Genomic DNA, 18,695 nt, shown 5'->3' with positions numbered 1-18,695 from the left:
ATTAGCATAAATTATTGCACGGTTCGTGGTACAGTTTTGCCTGATTTATCGTATAATTGTTTTCTGGCCAGTGAGAATTCGGGGTATTCGTGCCGCGCGAAGCCGGGCGATTGAACTGGCCAGGATGAGGATTTTGCATACGCTCGGTCGGTCGAGAAACCGTGGAGCATAAAAAAAGCTCGAGCAAAGACCTTTATCATTTTTACGAGCGTGTTCCGAATAACAAGTTTAAAATGGGGTCACTGCCGTGGAGATTGTGCAAACACGCTTTTATGGCTGCAGCGCTACTACTTGGTCGAAATAGACTTATGCACTTTTACAACGGACCATTTATTTTCATCGATAAATCCTCTCTTAATATCATTCTCCCAATTTTTTCCTCCAAATTCCGTGCATCTTCTAATTTCCACCAGCTCTCGACGCGCGAGTAAAACTCGCACTTTATCGCGTGTAATTCTCGCTGCGTTAAAGCTGCCGCTCTGAAAATTGCGGAATAAATCAGAATTCGACTGAGAATGCGCGTTGCATAAGCGTTTTGATGAGAAAAAAGGAAAAAAAAGTTTGTCAGAAGTGGGATTCGAACCCACGCCCACATTGTGGACTGCGACCTGAACGCAGCGCCTTAGACCGCTCGGCCATCCTGACTTAAAGTCAGCCAGTCGCAAATAACGTAGACCAGCGTCCGGATGTCGATAGGAAGGAAAAACTTGGCTGCGGAACTAAATTTACCCAGCAGCCGAGCAAAAATAGTTGCATCCCGAGCATCCGGTGACCAATCGAGCGTTGCACCGGCGAGTATCAAGTGCATTTCACGCTAGACTTCCTGCACCGAATTCTTCTTTTCCCTTTTCTCCCCTTTCTTTATCTACTCGTACCTCTCGACCAACGCCATCTATCTTCCGATTCAACTTGACCCAATTCGACCTCTGATATTTTTCAGAACCATCCTTATCTAACCACGCCTGAGACAATTTTCTCGGCCCGCCATACCAACTGCACTCTACTTGCAAGATTTCCTCGTGTGTTTACAACTGTCAAATATAAACTCCTTTGCTTTTCTTATTATCTCTATTAGTTTAAACTCGATTCGACGGTCTTGTGTTTGCCACTGGTTTGCCCCGTTCATTTGCTTTTGGCAATAAAATTGCAAGAGAGAGTTCCTTAAAGCTGATGAAGCTGCAATTTTTCGAGCAACCTTAAATCTGGCGGTCGATCGTTAGAATTTGAATGAAGTCATATTGAGAAATTGATCATTGGCAAATGTAGTACGTATAGTGGCACTGATAGCTGGCTGTAAAAACTTGCTGATAAAGTAACGTGGTAGTTGAGTAGAGTGGCGTTTATGTTTCACATTGGCGCATTCCACCGGTATTTCTCGTTGGACTGTACCCTCTTACTGACTGAGAGCAGAGAGAGTGCTGAAGGATAAAGTGATGTAGGAAAAGGTTGGCGAGGAAGAGGGAAAGGAGGAGCGGGAGATAGGAAGAGGGCGAAAGAGAAATAGGAGAAGAAAGAGTGAAGGTGGGGGTTGGGAGGGGGGGGGGGGTAGAAGGAAGAGGTGGTAACCTTGGTTAGAGTATAAAGAAGAATAGAGGTAACATAAGGCCGCAGGATAGGTGCAACCGGCATGTTTTGTGTCGAGACGGAAAAAAATAAGGAATACATCCAAAACCCCATTAACACTAACCTCTGTCTTCTCTTACACCTTTGAAAAAACACCATAGATAATACTGGCATTAACACCTCATTTTTTATCATTCCATTTGATTTTCCCTCAAAGTTGCCACTGTGGTACTCTACGAACCTTCTGTTTCATTTACAATTAATCAACATCAATGTTTGCGCCTCGTTTCCAGCTAATTTTACATCAATATTTAAAGCTGGTATTGATGGAGAAGTCCCAATTAAATTTATATTTTGTGTACCAAGATTTAATTGGATTGTATTATTTATGATTCAGTTGTGCACATTGTACAGCGCGTATACGCACTGGGAAAAGATGTAGAAATATAAATTTTATCTGGAATGTATCTATATGTATGAATTCAGTACTTTAGTACAAATTAACACCTTTGACTTGGTAACTTAGTAATGTTGTCGAGTCTTGCTCTGTAGCATAAAACTGTAAAAAATTAGCAAAGCACTGTATCTGCCTTTGTTTCCTTTCACGTAAATAATATTTACACTTGAAAGTAACCTCGTATAGCTCGTTAATAATAATGTTAACAATCGTTTCGGTAAAAGCACAATTAGGCAATTGTGGTGTACGGCCGAAGAATGCAAAATGAAAAATGAAGCTCGATTTATTGATAAACGTAATGAGAGTAATAATGTGATTTCAAGAAGCCATTATCGCGAGTATCCAGACGCGAAGGCGAGCAAAAATAGTCGGTGTAGCAATCTTTTCTAAAATTGGCTGACGTCACGCTTGGAATTGTCGAAATAAATAACGGGGTTCACATTAAAGGTTGGCTAGCATACATGTACGCCGCTGATACCTCCTTTCTTCTCTCTCTCTCTCCTTTTCGATCCTTCTCTCCCTACCCCTCTCCCAACACGACAGAGTAACCTTGAGAGTCGTTCAGCCGACGGCCATTTTGCCGAGATGCACTTTTGTTTTTTGCTTGCCCGAGAATCGCCGTTTTCTATCCTTCCTTCTCCATCGTCCCGTCCCCTTCTTTGTATCTCAAAGACCTCGCCTCTACACTTTCAGCCTCTTAGTCCACAATCTCCATTCCTAAATAAATTTCATAATTTTACAATTAACAACTCTCGATGGTCTTCCATTATTACCTATTATCATTAATAAACTTTCCAGTTACCATTAATACCTTCGGCCACTCGCTTCGCTTCTATTTTCGAATTCTGCTTCTTTGTTGTCTCTCTCTTTTCACTGCCTCTCCCCCCTTTCACGCTCCTTCTATCTTTAAATTCCTGTTTCTACTTTTCCCTCGCAATGGACTCGCCTCTTTTAGTGTTTTGCACTTTTTACGGGCTCGACCTGACACAACAATATAAAGAAAATAGAGCTGAAAAAAATACGATTAATATCTTTCCTTCCGTTTGTTTGGTGTCCAACTACCACTTTCTTAGCGTCTCTTTCTCTCTCTAACGTTTGTGATCTTTATACGTGCTTTCTATTAGCCATTGGCGCAACAGTGGCAGCTAGCATCAACAACAACAGAGGACCTAACTAACCTTACCCTATTCATGTATTTACCTCCAGCAATTTTATCTTCTACTATTTTTGAAGTATCCCCACCTTCACTCGAATATCTCGTGTTTTGTTTACTTTGACAATAGGCGGGCTACTTGTAATTTTGTCTCTCTCCTTCCCATCCTTTCTTGTTTGACCTTTATACAGACTTGACAATGGGAAAAGCAAGCGTTATATAGTATTGGTGATCAAGCTGCTGAACTTTGGACAAAAATCGTGTGCAAAAGATCAGCATGTGATCTTGCATACTGCATCGATATTTTTATTAAGCCCGTTCTCGCACTCGTTCTTTGCTCCACTGGCCCAATTTGCAGCTCGACCAGCGAACCAGCCGGCCGCCGCCGACCGACAGACCAGCATCTGCACGTGGGACGTGTCACGCCTTTGATATGCATGGCTGCGTGTCACTGCTCAGCTCTAACACTCTTAACCCTCTCACATTATACACACGCATATTCGCCAATATTAATTTCTCAATCTTCCACTTAAATACTGCAATAATTTTCTCTCAATTTCTCAACACGGCCGCATAATTGCACGAATCGCTCAGTGTAATAATTGTGTGCTGCCCTCTCGAGGACCAATGTCTCCTTAGTTGCAAAGTTTTCGTTTCTATTCATTGAACATTTTTTCTCTTTTACGAATTCCATTACTTGCTTATTATTTGTATTATTATATATTCATGAATTTACTCTCCATTACCTGTTCAAGTTTTTCAACTATTGACACGAATAAGAGAAATAATATTACATTGCGTCAAAGTTTATTAGAATTAGTTGGAAAAGTTTAACGTGTGAATGTACTGTTAAAAAAGTGGTAATTGAATAGCATCGCGGTGTAACCGCGATATTTGACAAAATGGCGGCGACTGTACGTTTTACACTCCGTCGTTATTCATTGGTTTGGTGGTCAATAACATCAGAGTCTCGCAGTCAAAACAAGCAGTGCCTTTATTAATTTATAGCGAGTGACTCAAGGGCATCGTCAGCTTTTCGAGCTCCACCGTATCCTAAAAAGAATGAATGCATGTGTTGATGTGTCTTCCCGTACCCTTGTATGCGTGATGGAAGACCGGACCAAAAACTGCTTCACACACACACACAACCACACACCAAACACTCACAGTCGGCACTGTATCATATTTTGCCAAGCTCATTTCCGTAATCGTGTAAGATAAGCTTCTGCATTGGCACTTTGTGGAGTTCATTTCTATGATATTTTATCGCCCGTTAAACTTTATCATTCGCGGCTGTCATGTTGATTGTTTTCACGATTTTTTCTCTTATAAATTAAACACAGAATAGTGAGGTAAGAAAAATAGCGTAGTAGTGAAGGAAAAAGATGAGAAAAGAGTAAATAAGTAAGAGTAGTTCGGAGGAAGACCGAGAGTAAAAGCAAAAGTTGAATGCAGTGAAAGAGACAGAGACGGAGGTGGAATTGGGGTAAGAGAGTGCGCGGGAAAAGAAGAGAAATAGAGAGCAAGTGAGGGAGAGAGAGAGAGATGGAGAAACGAGTAGTTGGTGTAGGCAGGGTCAGTGGCGCCTTTGGCGGTTCTCGAGACGACGATGCGACTGTGGCGCCATTGGAGGAGGGCAGCGGGCGAAATTGGAAACTGACGGGTGGCGCACGAGTCGACCTGAGCGCCGCAGTCGCGCGCTTGCACTCCTAGCGGTAAGCGGACCCCTCGAATAACGCGTGTCCGTGCCTATACTCTCTATAATCTCACACCACGTCCCGAGAAAGACACCACCTCTTTTGGCTCTTTTCCCTTTATTTCCAATTTTACCTTAACTTTATCATTCTCTCTCTCTCCATACCCGTGAAATCCTCCACCCCCTCTCTCTGTCTCCTTCCTTCATGCCTCGCATCTCCCTTCTTTCCATTTAATACGGTTTGCCGCGCGCGCGCGCGCCTGTACACACACATACACTCACATGTGCGCACGCACGTCCAGCACGCGCGCGCACACGTCATATTCGCGTTCGACGAAGACGGCGTGAGGACACAACCCTCGATAAGGTTAGGGAGCAGGGAATAAGATTCCTTAAGATACACAGTGGAAGAGAGAAAGAGAGAGAGAGGGAGAGGGAGAGGGAGAGAGAGAGAGAGAGAGAGAGAAAGCTGGCTCGGCTTCAACCGGCAAGAAAGTTACGAGTTTCGGGGTAAAGACAACTCGATACGCAAAATTAATCAAAGCCTCTCGTACGCGAAAAAGGTGATGAGTTTTCGCAGAAAGCTGATATAGTTGGAGAGAGTAAAATTGCGTACGCGAAGACACGGTCATTGGAGCAGTATCTGCAGAAATCACGCGATATATAGACATAGTAACACAGTGGCATCTTTACGGAGCCGGTCGGTGAAAATTAAAGTTTGTGGCAGAAAAAGGTGGATTTTTGCTAGGGATTTGGAGGATTCATTTGGGCAAGTTAAAGATCGGCGTCGTCCATTGCACGTTCTAGCCATTGTGCATCGACCGGGAGGAAAGCAGTGTGCTATTTCCTACACGTGTGTACAGTGTGCAAGTGTTACGAGCCTTCACTAGTGTTCTTCGTCGCCGGCCGTCGGGATTTCACGCTGCACACATCCTTATGTGAGTATTGTTATTCTTATTTCTCTCACTTTTAATCATCCTCCCGGTAAAATACCTCCTACACAGTTCTACCCATCTCATATATTCTTTAACTCTTTGAATTGGGTTTTTTTTTATGCCACACTCGCCAAAATCAGTCGCGTTACGTCAATGCACTAATTCCAGTAACAAATTTAACCGATCAATTGCAAGCCCTTCGTTAACTTTCAAAAGTGACTTTTTAACAATTCTTTGTTTTATTTTTTATTTGATTTTCAATAACCTAGTAAATTGAATTTAAATATTCTATTGAAAAAATCGAGTTCAATGAAAACATTTTAATTTATAATATAAAACGAAAATATGTTTTTTACGGAAGAGGTTTCAACCTTCGACTTTGCGACGAAAAAAACTTGTTGAATATCTTACGACACCAGCTGAATGATACAAGCCATTTTAATATGAATAGAAGAAAATAAATCTGGCGAGAAAACATTAGTGGGGAGTAAAGACCGGTGCATATAAAATGTACGTTAAACAAGTTTTTTTGTACGGAGAAAGCGTCGTACGATAGGACGAGGAGGAATTAAGAAGGTATAGTACATGAATGATAAACTATAAGATAAATAAATATCGTGGAACTATACGTAAACGAAGAAGATTGCTATTCGGAGCAGACATTAGGAGATAAAAAATGGAATGAAGAAAATGTGTCGGGATATAAGCTTAAACTGCTACCGTGGACACTTGAAGTTTACTGAAAAAGGAGCTCAGCAGCTTGGAAAACATAACCTCCTTACAAATGTTCTATTCAAGTACACAACGAGACCAGACGATGCACGTGATGCATAGTTATCCACGATAATCCATTTCCATCCATGCTCCGTGCAACTTTATTCCTGTGAAAGATACATTCAATACAGCTCAACGACTCAGACTTTACTTATGTCCGTATATTTTTCACCACGTATGTGAAATATTCGGCTCGCATTCAGGGAGACAAAAACACCCTTTGTGCAACACCGATATGAGCACGTCACTGCTAAATACCATTGAAAAAGTCATCCGTCTCAAATAATACACAGAAAAATTCCAGCAAAGAGTGAAGCTAAGAGGCAAGAAGATTAACAAATAAATGAAAATTTTCAACAGTTTATTACTCTTATTTATTCGATGATTGAAAGTTTTGATTGCGTAAAGTGAGAGAAGTATGGTTAAAAAGGCGGGAGAGGAGTCGGATAACGATCATTACGTATGCTGGGGTAGGGAAGGGATAGAAGAATAGTGGGGAGAGAAGGGGGTAAATTGTATTACGAAAAATAGTGGTGGGGGACGATGGCAGTGAAGAGAGGTTAGGCACGATTTTGTTTACGCTGGTCGTCGAAGCCAAGTGAGGTAGGTTCGTGAACGACCGTGCGAGGTCATGTCGAGACCGGCAGTAGGCCGTCAATAGCTATGTTCACACAGTAGCCTATTAGCCCACGTCATAGTAAATTGTTCATTGCTCTAAGAGCTTTTCTCCATTGTTGTTCCCAGTCGCACACTTATTTAGCCAAATACAATCTTATCGCCACAACTAATTCTATTTTATTTTCCTCTCCACACCCCAAACCATTTTATTACTAAATCCAATACTCTTTATTCCTTTATCAACAAACACTAGGTAAGTACATAAAAATATGAATACTACCACGATCGAAGCTCTGCTATACAGTAGCTTTGCACGCGCCATAACCTCAAAATCAATCTCAAATCGAAACTCATTATAAACGATATATTTTTGTGTTTTATAGCTAATATATTTCCCAGACGTATTATATTTTTATCCATAAAATTTACACGTATAATTTCCAGAGTACATTCAAAGAAATAGTACAAATTTTCCAAACTATTATTTTTATTTCATAAATACCACACAAAGGTCAAACAATGTTACGTGCAAGTTTGATGAATCGGTGTGAACGCCTCTTAAACCCAGAAAGACTACGCGAGGGGTCGAGAAAACCCAAACTAATTTTAAATTGCATTCCCTCGGCATCTGATGATTTTTTTAATTGAGATATTCAACACGATCAACGGAGATCGAGGGCCCGTAATGAGGCCGTTTGTAGCGTAGAAGGTGATAAAACAGGCGCGTACTCTGCGTTGGGTTAAGGAGGGAAATCGCGTCTGGAATTTTGTCGAAGGAGCCATTTCGCTGAGCGAAGCGTGGTTCGGTGCTGGGCCAAAGTCGACGCTGCTTTCTGTCATTCGGCCGACTATATCGATTATAAATTCCGATTTAAGTGGCTCGACGAGAAATTCGACTCGGCAGAGGCGTAGAGCACGCGTGAATAGCCGTGAATGTGCTGGGGGGGGGGGGGGGGGGGAGGGGGGGAATCCCGAGGCATCGAATTATTCGAGTTTGCTCGCTAGAAAATATCGTATCGCGTGTAAAGCGCTCATCGTAGTCAGGGGCAAGGATGAACTTCAAATTCCGTCGCGTGATATCGGACTATTTCTATTGGCAGTCTCGCACAATCGATGCTATTTTAGTGCCATTCCCATCCTGTACTTTATGAAGCCATAAACTCTGCCACTGAAAGAACTTTTTTCTCCCAGCCCCGGTTATGGCACGGCAACGCCGCTGTCCAATAGCGATCGACCTACAATGCCTTACCGAACAAAAAATCAAAACATAAATAAAACTCGGTTCAATTTAGTCCTTATCGGTAGTTTTTCTAATTATAACGCAATCCTCTTATCACACTTTCATTATTTATCTGTAACAACGAAGTTGATAAAAACTACGCTTTTCTTTGATAGTGGTAGTACTGTAGTAATAATAATAATAATAGTATTTTGGAGCAAATTTTGATTTTTTAATATTTTTTAAGGTGAATTTTTTTTTATTTAATTTCTTGCATTATTATCAAGTATTTTAATAATTGGGTGAAGTCATACACGTGTTGTAATCAATATAATAGTAGATTAGGTAAATTATAAGGTGAGTGAAGTTTTTTATTAAATTAACTATTTCTGGTACTTTTATAATTATTTTGAGGATTAAACAAATAAATGATGACGTCAGGTATTGTTGAAAATTATGTCTGGAAGAACTGGACGGGTATACGGTATTTTTCGTTATACACAGTGACGTAGCTCAATTTCTTATCAGCCCCCCCCCCCCCCTCCCATTAATTCTTCAGCATCATATTGTTCCGTCCATTGACCAAATTTTTACCTCTTTTACTTAGTTTTTGAGGTCGGGGCGACGACATTGGAAGTCGTGGATGTTAACCGAGATAATGGAGCTACTCTTATCAGCCACGAACGATTCTTAACGTTTGAGTATTGGCTCTTCCTTATCGAGCCTTATCAATTTGCAGTAGGATAAAAAAGCAAGACTCTCGAGCTTTCACTTTACTCTCATCACCCATACTCCCAATTTAATAATGTAATATACAAGTTATGCATCGTGTACTATATATATAAATCATTAATAAATCTTTTGTAACTGGATAATAAAATTGGATATAACGCCATGTTAAGGATACTCGAGCCTTTGTTTCATGAAAATATAGACTAAGATCAGACACCCAAAGTGCCCCTTTTTCATATACTGCTAATCGTTTGAGCCTTTCCAACCAATGAGTAAATGTGTAATCTTAAAGTTTTTTAAAATTTTATGCAAGTTATTCCGTAATTTATTGCTAAAATTATAATTTTTGTTAAGACTCGAATGCAGGGATAATAATGACAAACTATTGAATTTATTGCATAATTAATCTTACTTGTAGTTTCTCTCGTGTTTATCGTTGCAATATTTTGTTGGACTATGCTAATTTTCGCGGGGAATCGAGAATATTTGAACAAATGGAGTGTACGAGAGCGGTGTATGCTATGATAATGTATCTTACAATGAAGATTAATGTATATACTATAATTGGTGAGTTAAAGTGGAGGTATAATCAGGGACAAAAATTTCTTACGTCAAATACATAGATTTTTAACTGGGTGATACAATTAAATTTATATCTCAGCAGCGATTTTCAATTTTATCGATTATGGAAATTACGTTTTTTTTTTCAAGTTAAATAGATCGAGTCGACGCTATTGTATTGCACAGATATAGAATTACATTTGAGGAAACGACAAAAAAATTGAAATATAATTGAATTTCTAATAGGAGTCAAGATTTCGATTCATCGAAACTAATTAAAGATGTTGAATGAAAATAACTGATCTATTGTATTAGTGTTGTTTCACCGTGTGTGTACAATAATTTACATGTGAATAAATAAGTCGAAAAAGTCGAAGTCTAAAATTGCGGTGGCAGTGTGGATAAGGAAGGTCGATGGATGACCTCGCCGATTAATTATTATTCTTTCTCTATTAGCATTATATTTATTCTATTTTCAATTTCCTGGAAAACCAAAAGACTTTTCGCTTTATCCGAACCGAGCAACGCGTAAGAGTTCCATCGAGCCCGATACAACATACTTGTCGATTTGATGGATAAGAATCTTCACATATTGTCTTATCTCATTTGCTTGTTTAAACGGCAAAAAATATCGCACTCTTATCGAGAAAGTTTAGTTTCGTCAAGATGGCCGAGATACAAACCATTCTTTCCTCTTGCCGTATCAAGGTCATCCAAAATTACGTATCGTTGATCGCGCGTTAACCAATCAGCGTTGATTCATCGGGACCGATAATAAACAGAAGAAAATAGTTAAAAAAATTAAATTAACTTTATTAACCAATATGCAGATGGTTTATGTTTCAATGAGAAAAAAAAATGATCGATTTTGAAAAAAAAATCTCTAAAAACTTTCGTTGGAGAATCTCAATGTTAATTAGAAATGAAAAATGTTTGTTTCGTAATTAATTTCATTTTGAATGAGTAGACTCAAATTATTGTCAGAGTCTAGTAGATTGTTTATTGATAAATGAAATTGGAAGTAGGTTGAGAGGACCGCGATGGGCTTAAGGATTTATGTAAATAAATAGTTGTGCAGCTTCGCGTATTGAAAATCGGACAGGCTGATAAGGAACTCAATAACGCGCGTCCTGGCTATATTAATAACATATACAAACGATCCACACGTCATACTACACATGTTGGTAGCTCTTGTGTTTCGGGTTTCTCATTGGAATAATATTGCACCGGCTTGCTTTTACGCAATGTAAACAATGACTACACAGTATCTCACTACTATAAATACTCGATAAATTCGGCTTTTCCTTATCATCCACTAGTTTCAAACGCGAAACTATATCAAACAGCAAACTGGTAGATGTATAGTGCTGAAAAAAGCAACTTTTAACTTTTTTACACCAATCATCTTTAATTTTGAAAATATTGAACGAGGTTTAGAAATTTTTTTCTTCGGGTTTTTGAAGTTATAGCTGTTTTTATGAAAAATATTGATAAAGCATAGGCGTAGGTAAGATATCGTTGAAATGGTTTGGCCCCTTTTCCCACGCCAATGCTCGGAAATGTGAATTATGAAGCATACCACTTTTTCGTTGGTGCAAGCTTTGCTACTCTGCTGGTAATAGCAATGGAAAGGAACGTAAATCGAGGGACCTTTTAACGAAACTTATGTAATGCGACTCGTTACATCTAACGCATTGCTGGAAAATTGTGCATTAAAAAGGCAGTTACATCAAATATGTATCGCGGGACACGCGTGACTGCTCAGCTCCGTCTAATCGTGATAAATATCGTTGCGCAGACTCCCTGTATACTACTGGCTCAAACCTCGTTTTATCGAAATGCTCACGAACCTTTAAAATCTTCCTTCTGAAATTTCCTTTAGTCGTTTCTTCAAATGTTACGCCACTGTGCAAAATATATTATTCAAATTGTCATTGATCCCCGCGCCTATTATAAATTTTCAAATAAATTTATCATTCGAAATTCGTGTATTTTTAAATTATTCATTGAATTCGATGGTAAAGTTGTGTAGAATAAAAGAGTGTTTTTTGTTTTCATTTTAGAAAGGCATAGGACGATAGCATCATTACTGTATACTTGTACCATATTATTGGCAGCTGTTATTGACTAAATCCATCCGTCGGCACTTACCGGATAAGGAAACCTTTCTTGGTCGAGATACATTTTTAGCGAACCACTTTTACCTTCGCGTTCCTTCACTCTTACCTTGCGCAACACTATACTACACTTGAAATTATTTCGCTTGCTAAATCACAATAGTACGTCTGGATTAAATTTGATAGAATCGTTTAAGTCCTTCGTTAGATTACTGGGTCTTAAATCACTTTTCGCAAATCCATTTATTCGAGAAGCGTTGCCATTTTACGACCGAATTAGCTCATTTTGCGTAATTCTAACTAATCTCACCGTTTAAATTCCTTTAAGGCATCTTTCGAGTGCACAGTGTGTTGCAGCTACTCGCGCGGTCCTTTGTGTCCGATCATTATTATTATTTGTCCATAAAAATTCGATCAGCAGTTCCAAACTCGGTGAGGCTCCTTGTTAACTTTTTTGGCATTTTGCAAAAATTCTGCGCGGCATAAAGGAACGAGTTATCTCGTTTTATTTTTCGATTTACGTAGCTTTGGTAAGATCTGCCGAGGGAAACGCACGTTTTCGTTGGAAGTGAACCGCGAATGAGTCATTCGTGTTTCCGAGGAATTGAGAAGTTTGCTTGGCAGAAAAATGAAGTGGTTAAGCATGGTGAGCGTATTCCATTTCAGTAATTGTGAATTTAAACGCTACCGAGAAACTTGGGAAGAAACTGTCGAACGATGGTGGTGGAAACGAATGTAAACTGTACTCGCGATTCTCGAGAGAACTTTCTCCTGTTGCCGTTGCATTTTTCATGAACGACCGAAGCCAGACCCGCGACGTTCTCGATGTGTCCAGAAAAGAGCTCCTTCGCGTCTCCTAATTCCCACCAATACCGCAACCTTCGATTTGCATCGACCGTCTCCCTGCGGATTTCCAGTCGAATCATGCAAATTCGTCTCCTCCTTTGCTCGTTTCGCTAATGTTGCTTGGCATCAGAAGCTATATATATACATATATATATATATATATATATATATACAGATTTGGCGTTTGACGATAAAAGGTCGTTATACGACACTTTGTGTCTCGGATCTTAAGAGAAACGAGAAAAACAAATTATATTATGGATATTTTCTACCTGAATTTTACTTGGAACTTTCTATTTTTACCCAGATTCTGATATCGTTTACGGTTACCAATTAACTATACATAAATTTGCTGAATCTCTTTTGAATCTTTGACTCCGTGTACATTTCACAGTTAGATCTCTGCTTGATAGGGAAGATGAATAAGGAGCTTTGAATGGGATATCTGTTAAATTTGCAAATAGCTGTACAGTGTAGCTATAATACTAGAAGAGTGGGGGAGGGGGGGGGGGGGCTACAGGTCGTCGAGTAATGTTTTTGCCATATCGAGGGAGGTTGTTCCCGCAGACTTTCCGATTACAACTGTTCGAGTCCCATTGGAATCGATGCAACGGTTACCGAGTTACAGAGCTTTAAAAATTAGCATTTTTCCAAATTTTCCTAATACCTAGCGTGACGTCACGCTATACCATTGGGTTAGTTCGTCAGTCTGCAAGCTTCCGCTTCGATTTTAACGAGATTTCAAGGTCACATTTTCAGAAGCTTCGATAACAACGTGGTTTTTAACAATTGGTACAGAAAATTATGAAACGCCCTGTACTTTGTGTGTAGCTTCGTTATGGATGATCGCCACTGGCAGCAGAGAGAAAAAGAGCGAGGGAGAGGGAGAAGAGAGACCAAACCCTTGTGGTAATAAAGGTCAATAACTATTTATCCGCTTGCGTGAGTGTCAGTAGGTGCCAGGTATTTCTGACCGGCTGTGGCTCACTGGGGTCACTAGATTAACTCGAGTGCCCTGCGTTAACATCAGCTTCTATTTATCCCTGATCAATGCCAACTCTTTATCAGTTCACCATTATCCCCTTGAATTGAAAGTATCCGTTGTGCAACTCTTCAAAGTAACTCCTCTTAACACCTTTCGCAATTTTCTACCTCGCCACATGGTAATTAATATCTGGCCCATCGAACGAAAAACTTGTCTAACCAGAAAACCTTATCCCGTGTGTATATCAAGCTATCGCGATATTCGCGTATATCCTCGCGTCTACTTTCTGCAGTTCTATTACAAAAACAACAAAAATCCTGTCTTTGTCATCCACTGTAACGAGAGACACAAGGATTTTTTTTTTTGCGCAATTCCAAGGGAAAACTGGGATTTTTAGTAGGGAGAACTTGGCAAGTTTGAAACTTGCTAATTATTGCGTGAATATTGCGCAATTCAAAGGTTTTCGATCGCTGCTATTGCACAGTAGCTTTGAGAACCAGTCGTTAATACTGCGTCGTAAAAGTAATTCTTAAGGCCATAGCTGAGCGATACAACTGATATTCGAGTAATACATCGAATGTTTCTCCAGGAGATTCGACTAACTCAGTATTTATATTAACGCGAAGCTACGTTGTTTTAGCCTGACACGAGAATTAGTCGAACTCGATCGAGCGTTTCGTCAGGAGAGAGCCAGGACACGTGCTCCTTCGTGTTTATTTAGTGATTTTAGAAAGGCGATCTTTCGTACACATTAAGCGCATTAACTTCAAGGTCAAATTCCAGCCTTAAAATGTATCACGAACGAGACTAGTGGTATCGCTTCCTTGGATAGCGTAGGAAAGTTAAAGGTGAAAAAATAAATCACGGTGAGAAGGTAAGAAGCGTAAGGAATTCTCGTAATTCTTACGTTATTGATCGTGTCAATTTTTTCCTCCATCAATGTTCATCGAAGAAAGTCGTCAGACCGATCATTGGACGTTTGCAGACGTGTTTTTCTGTCCGTAAACCCTAAGGGTGTTTGCCGTTGAAATTACTCGTATTTATTCTCCGTAGCTGGATGAAAAGTCTGAGAAAAAAATGGAATAACGATTTCAAGCGAGCTGCTTCGTATCGATAGAGCTACTGGTTGATGTTATTAACTGTTTCCTGTGGAAAGGAGGGAATCGTTAACCTCCCGGAGAAAATGATTAGATCGGTTAGCAGATATTAATAGAGATATTTGAGATTAAAGTGGCGCCATTAGCTTGTCATCCAGCGTTGCTACAAGTTGATATTGCTAATTGCAACAATCAACCAAAAGACTGCAACCATCGATCTACAACGCTCCTATCTTAATAGTTTCTGCATTCTCGATCGCACAGGAGCTTCCGATCAATATCAAACGTCAGGGTAAACTCCCTCGCATTTTTAACACTAATTACAAATTCAACGGAAATAAAAAGAACCATCTTCCCACTTATCCTCACTCGAATCTTCGAATAAACATTGCAAAACCGTAAAAACACAATAACCCTTTCCTACATTTCCAAAAATTGCGATATAATGTACAAAATTGACAAATTTCACAAAAGAGGGCGTGGCAAGTGAGTGGTGGGGGTATACAGGTTGATACACATAACCCGTTCTAGATCACAAAACAAAAGCACGTTTATCTTGGTAACCGTGAGAGATACGAAAATTTTGCAAAGGACTTTTTCCCTCTCAAATGAAACGAGCGTTCGAAAAGGTCATGTGGAAAAAATCGGTATCTTTCACGGTTACAGAGATAAAGCGTCTTTACTCGAATATTACGTCTAGTCGAGTGGCTCGACGCTCTATAAACTTATAATAACGTTTGGTGTGTGGTTCCCGTGTGACGAATTGAATGGAGCATTATCAGTTGCAAAGATAGTACGTGGTTGGATAATTTGTTGAAGCGTGGAGAGAGAGAGAGGAAGAGTCCAGCAGGGCTTAGAGGCAGTATCGGTCCAGTTGTGGGGGAGTAGACGTTTTCAGCTCGGTCAGTAGTGCCAAGGGAAAGCGTCTAACCGGCTCGAGCATGATACTGCTCTCTCTGAAAACGTACCGTTTCCCCCTCCCCCTCTCCCCTCCCTTTCCCAGCCTGCATTCCCCCACCGTAGCCCGCGCGAACCTTCCGGAGATCGCGCAGCACTCGGTTACTCGCACTTGGCCATGTGCGCGCGTCTATGTGGGCTAAAAATGATACGCGATGACGTCACCGGCTGCAAGTCTGCAAACGCTATAACTATAAGCTGCGCGCAATCTATGAGGACCAATCTCACCACCTCTGCTCCCTCCCCTCCCTCGCTTCTCCCTCCCTCTTCCCTCCCCCTCCCTCACCTTTATATTCATATACATCCCCTCCTCTCTGTACACGAAAGCACCTGTGCATGTGTGCGTCTCACACCACGGTTTTCTGCATCTGTGACAGTGACCGCTCGTATCTAACGCAGAAATAGGCCTCGAATCATCGTGGTGCTTTGCACGCGCAAAAAAAAGCGTTTACCACAATTTCCCCCACCACCAAATCTCGGCCCAATCGAATTTGGCTCGAATATATCGAGTTGGATAAGTTTGTGTTTATCGATCTCGTCTCGTTGTCACTAGTGTAATGTAAAGTGGGTTTTCTTGGTAGTTTTGTTGCTCTATCTCTCTCTTTCAATGTATATAGAAGCTAGTCTTGGATTTATTATAATTATTCAACTCGCGTACTATTTGGATTTATTTCACGATGCAGGATATTAGTTAAGAGTAACTAAAATGACACAATTGCATTTATGCAACTGCATACTTTATATCGCATTAGGTATAATATGTATGTATGTGTAACGTTTACCTATTTTGATTGCCAGTCCGCAGTGTTCCTGATTGGCCGATAATCTCGTCCATTTATCGCGTAGACCACTTGCATCTTGGCAGAACTAATTGCAATTATAGCTATAAATCTCGCCTGATATACTCTCGAGCTGGTGTAACTTGGATGAAACCAAATGAGTTTGGCGGAGATGGATAACTCACACGGATATCGATATTTTTCTGAGAAAAGTTTTTTTTATGCAAAATCAAATTTTGCGTGAAAAATTTGACCATTCGACGATGTACAGGGTCAGGCGCTTATCACGTACCGCGATATACGGAGGCTTGTATATGGACGTAAGCAAATGTTATCTCGTTAACTATATGGAAGATATCAATTTATTGCACAGAACCTTTTTCAAGCTTCTTTTCTATTTACGGTGAAAAAAGTATTACGCAAAAAATGAATATCTCTTACAGACTTGTTCAGATAAATTAATTTCCAGATTTGAGGGCATCTTGAGTGCCTCGGTCTATATATACATGCGCTTTATCACTACAAATCGCGTTACGCTAATCTTACGAGGTTGATTAAAAAGAGTGCCTTATATTGGAGAATTTTTTATAACGAGTAAAATGTCACGACTTTGGAAAATTTTAACGAGACGTAAAGCGCGAGGCTAAGGGTGAAAAAGCAGGGGGGGGGGAGTGGAGGACTCCGGAGGGAGCTCGAAGGGTAAAGGTAGACGCACTGAAAGGCACTGGTACGATAAAAACCGAGAGGGTCGAGAATAAACATAAAGGAAAGTCGGTGTGTGCGCCATAAAAAATGTACAGGCCAAAGTTGAACGGCAAGAAATTAAAGCAAGCCAAGGCCTCGTCGTTGATAAAAAGAGAATTCAAGGAATATTTGTGGAAAGCGAGCTAGGAGAGGAAGAGCCCCGTGATAATCAGGTACAATTATTAAGGGGATGTTGAAGTTTGATAAAGAATAACTGCGCGGAAGCTAAAGAGGGGAGGCGGATTATGGCTGCTAGGAATACAATGCAGGGAGTAATAAAAAAATGTTGTAGAAAAATAGTGGTGCGAGTGAAGGGGGATAAAAGAAACTGGGCAAAAGAGGGAAGAATATGGGGAATAAAATATATGGAGAGGAGTGGGGGGGGGGGGGGGGGTAGGATTAGAAGAGAGATAGCGAAGCGTAGACATCGGAGGAAACGTGACTGGCCAGTCCACCACGCGTGGAGGGAGCTGCTTGGGGACAAAGCTGAAGATGCATTTTTATCCCAGAACGCCTGCTGAATCTTTAATAGATATGGGAGGAGCTTGCGAGTCGATAAAAATAGGGAAAGAAAGTGTGATAGGGCAAAAATGAAAGAGAAAGGGGTGCCGAGGACGTTTGGCGGTGCAGAGGGGAGACAAAAAATGAGATAGGAGAGAAGAATATAATAATAAAATGGATATGCCATAAAGAAGCATCCTCGAGCAATTTCCTTACTTCGGTGATACCTGAAATACCTGCTATTACTTTACGGACAATGGAAAACTTTGCGATTAATATTCTCCATCTCGCGTGAACTCGATAATACCTCTTATAATTAATAAACTATTTTTTATATCCAAGGTGGAGTCACGATAATAATAATATTTGATTAATTAATTAATTTCTCTTACACTGCTGCGCCTTGTATTTTTTTTCTTCACTGTATTCTGTAATGTCTAAAATAAAGTAGAAATGGGTAGTAAGGAGGATTAGTAACGAGAGAGAGAGAGAGAGAGAGAGAGAGAGAGAAAGTTAAAAATGAAATAAAATAAAAAAACCATAAAGAAGCATGCTCAGGCTGGTTTTCGTTACAACAGTGGTTCTTGAAATGCCTGGCATTACGTTACAAACAATAGAGTACCTCGTGATTAATATTCTGTCTCGGTTTAATAGTACCTCGACGATAAAGTTATTTTTTAGATACAATGTGAAGTCGAATAATAAGTGTAATCCTGGATTAATTAATTATTTGCTACTTACGCGGGAGGAGTTTGAACTATTATTGTTCGTAATGTCCTGTAAAATACTAGGTTCGCGTATGGACGTTAAACGATAAATCGATGATGATGCAAATTATGAAGCTGGTGGAAGGAGAAGGGGGAAATTGCTGTGGCAGCAGTAGTATATATGTACTACATTATTGAACCAGGAATAAATTGACACGAAAAGTATTTTACCGTTCTGTGGTGATTGTTAAAGC

The 18,695-nt window shown here is 40.1% G+C and overlaps 1 protein-coding gene and 1 non-coding gene across 2 annotated transcripts in view; one reads left to right on the top strand and one right to left on the bottom strand.

The window, feature by feature from the left end:
* Positions 1 to 562: 562 nt before the first annotated feature.
* On the bottom strand, positions 563 to 645 carry TRNAL-CAG (transfer RNA leucine (anticodon CAG)). Its single transcript has one exon. It is a non-coding gene; the product is annotated as a tRNA-Leu (tRNA).
* A 4,250-nt stretch (positions 646 to 4,895) lies between these two features.
* EcR (Ecdysone receptor) overlaps positions 4,896 to 18,695 on the top strand; it is a 157,320-nt gene continuing 143,520 nt past the window's right edge. Inside the window, exon 1 of the mRNA XM_066730715.1 lies at positions 4,896 to 5,807. The gene's annotated coding sequence lies outside the window, so the exon portion shown is untranslated. The remainder of the gene's footprint in view (positions 5,808 to 18,695) is intronic.

Source organism: Prorops nasuta, unplaced genomic scaffold, assembly GCF_024137725.1.
Source record: "Prorops nasuta isolate Cenicafe-Biocafe unplaced genomic scaffold, Cenicafe_Pnas_1.2 PNAS00008, whole genome shotgun sequence".
NCBI lineage: Eukaryota > Metazoa > Arthropoda > Insecta > Hymenoptera > Bethylidae > Prorops > Prorops nasuta.
Note: the sequence above shows the minus strand (reverse complement) of the source record. Positions and strands in the feature narration are given on the sequence as shown.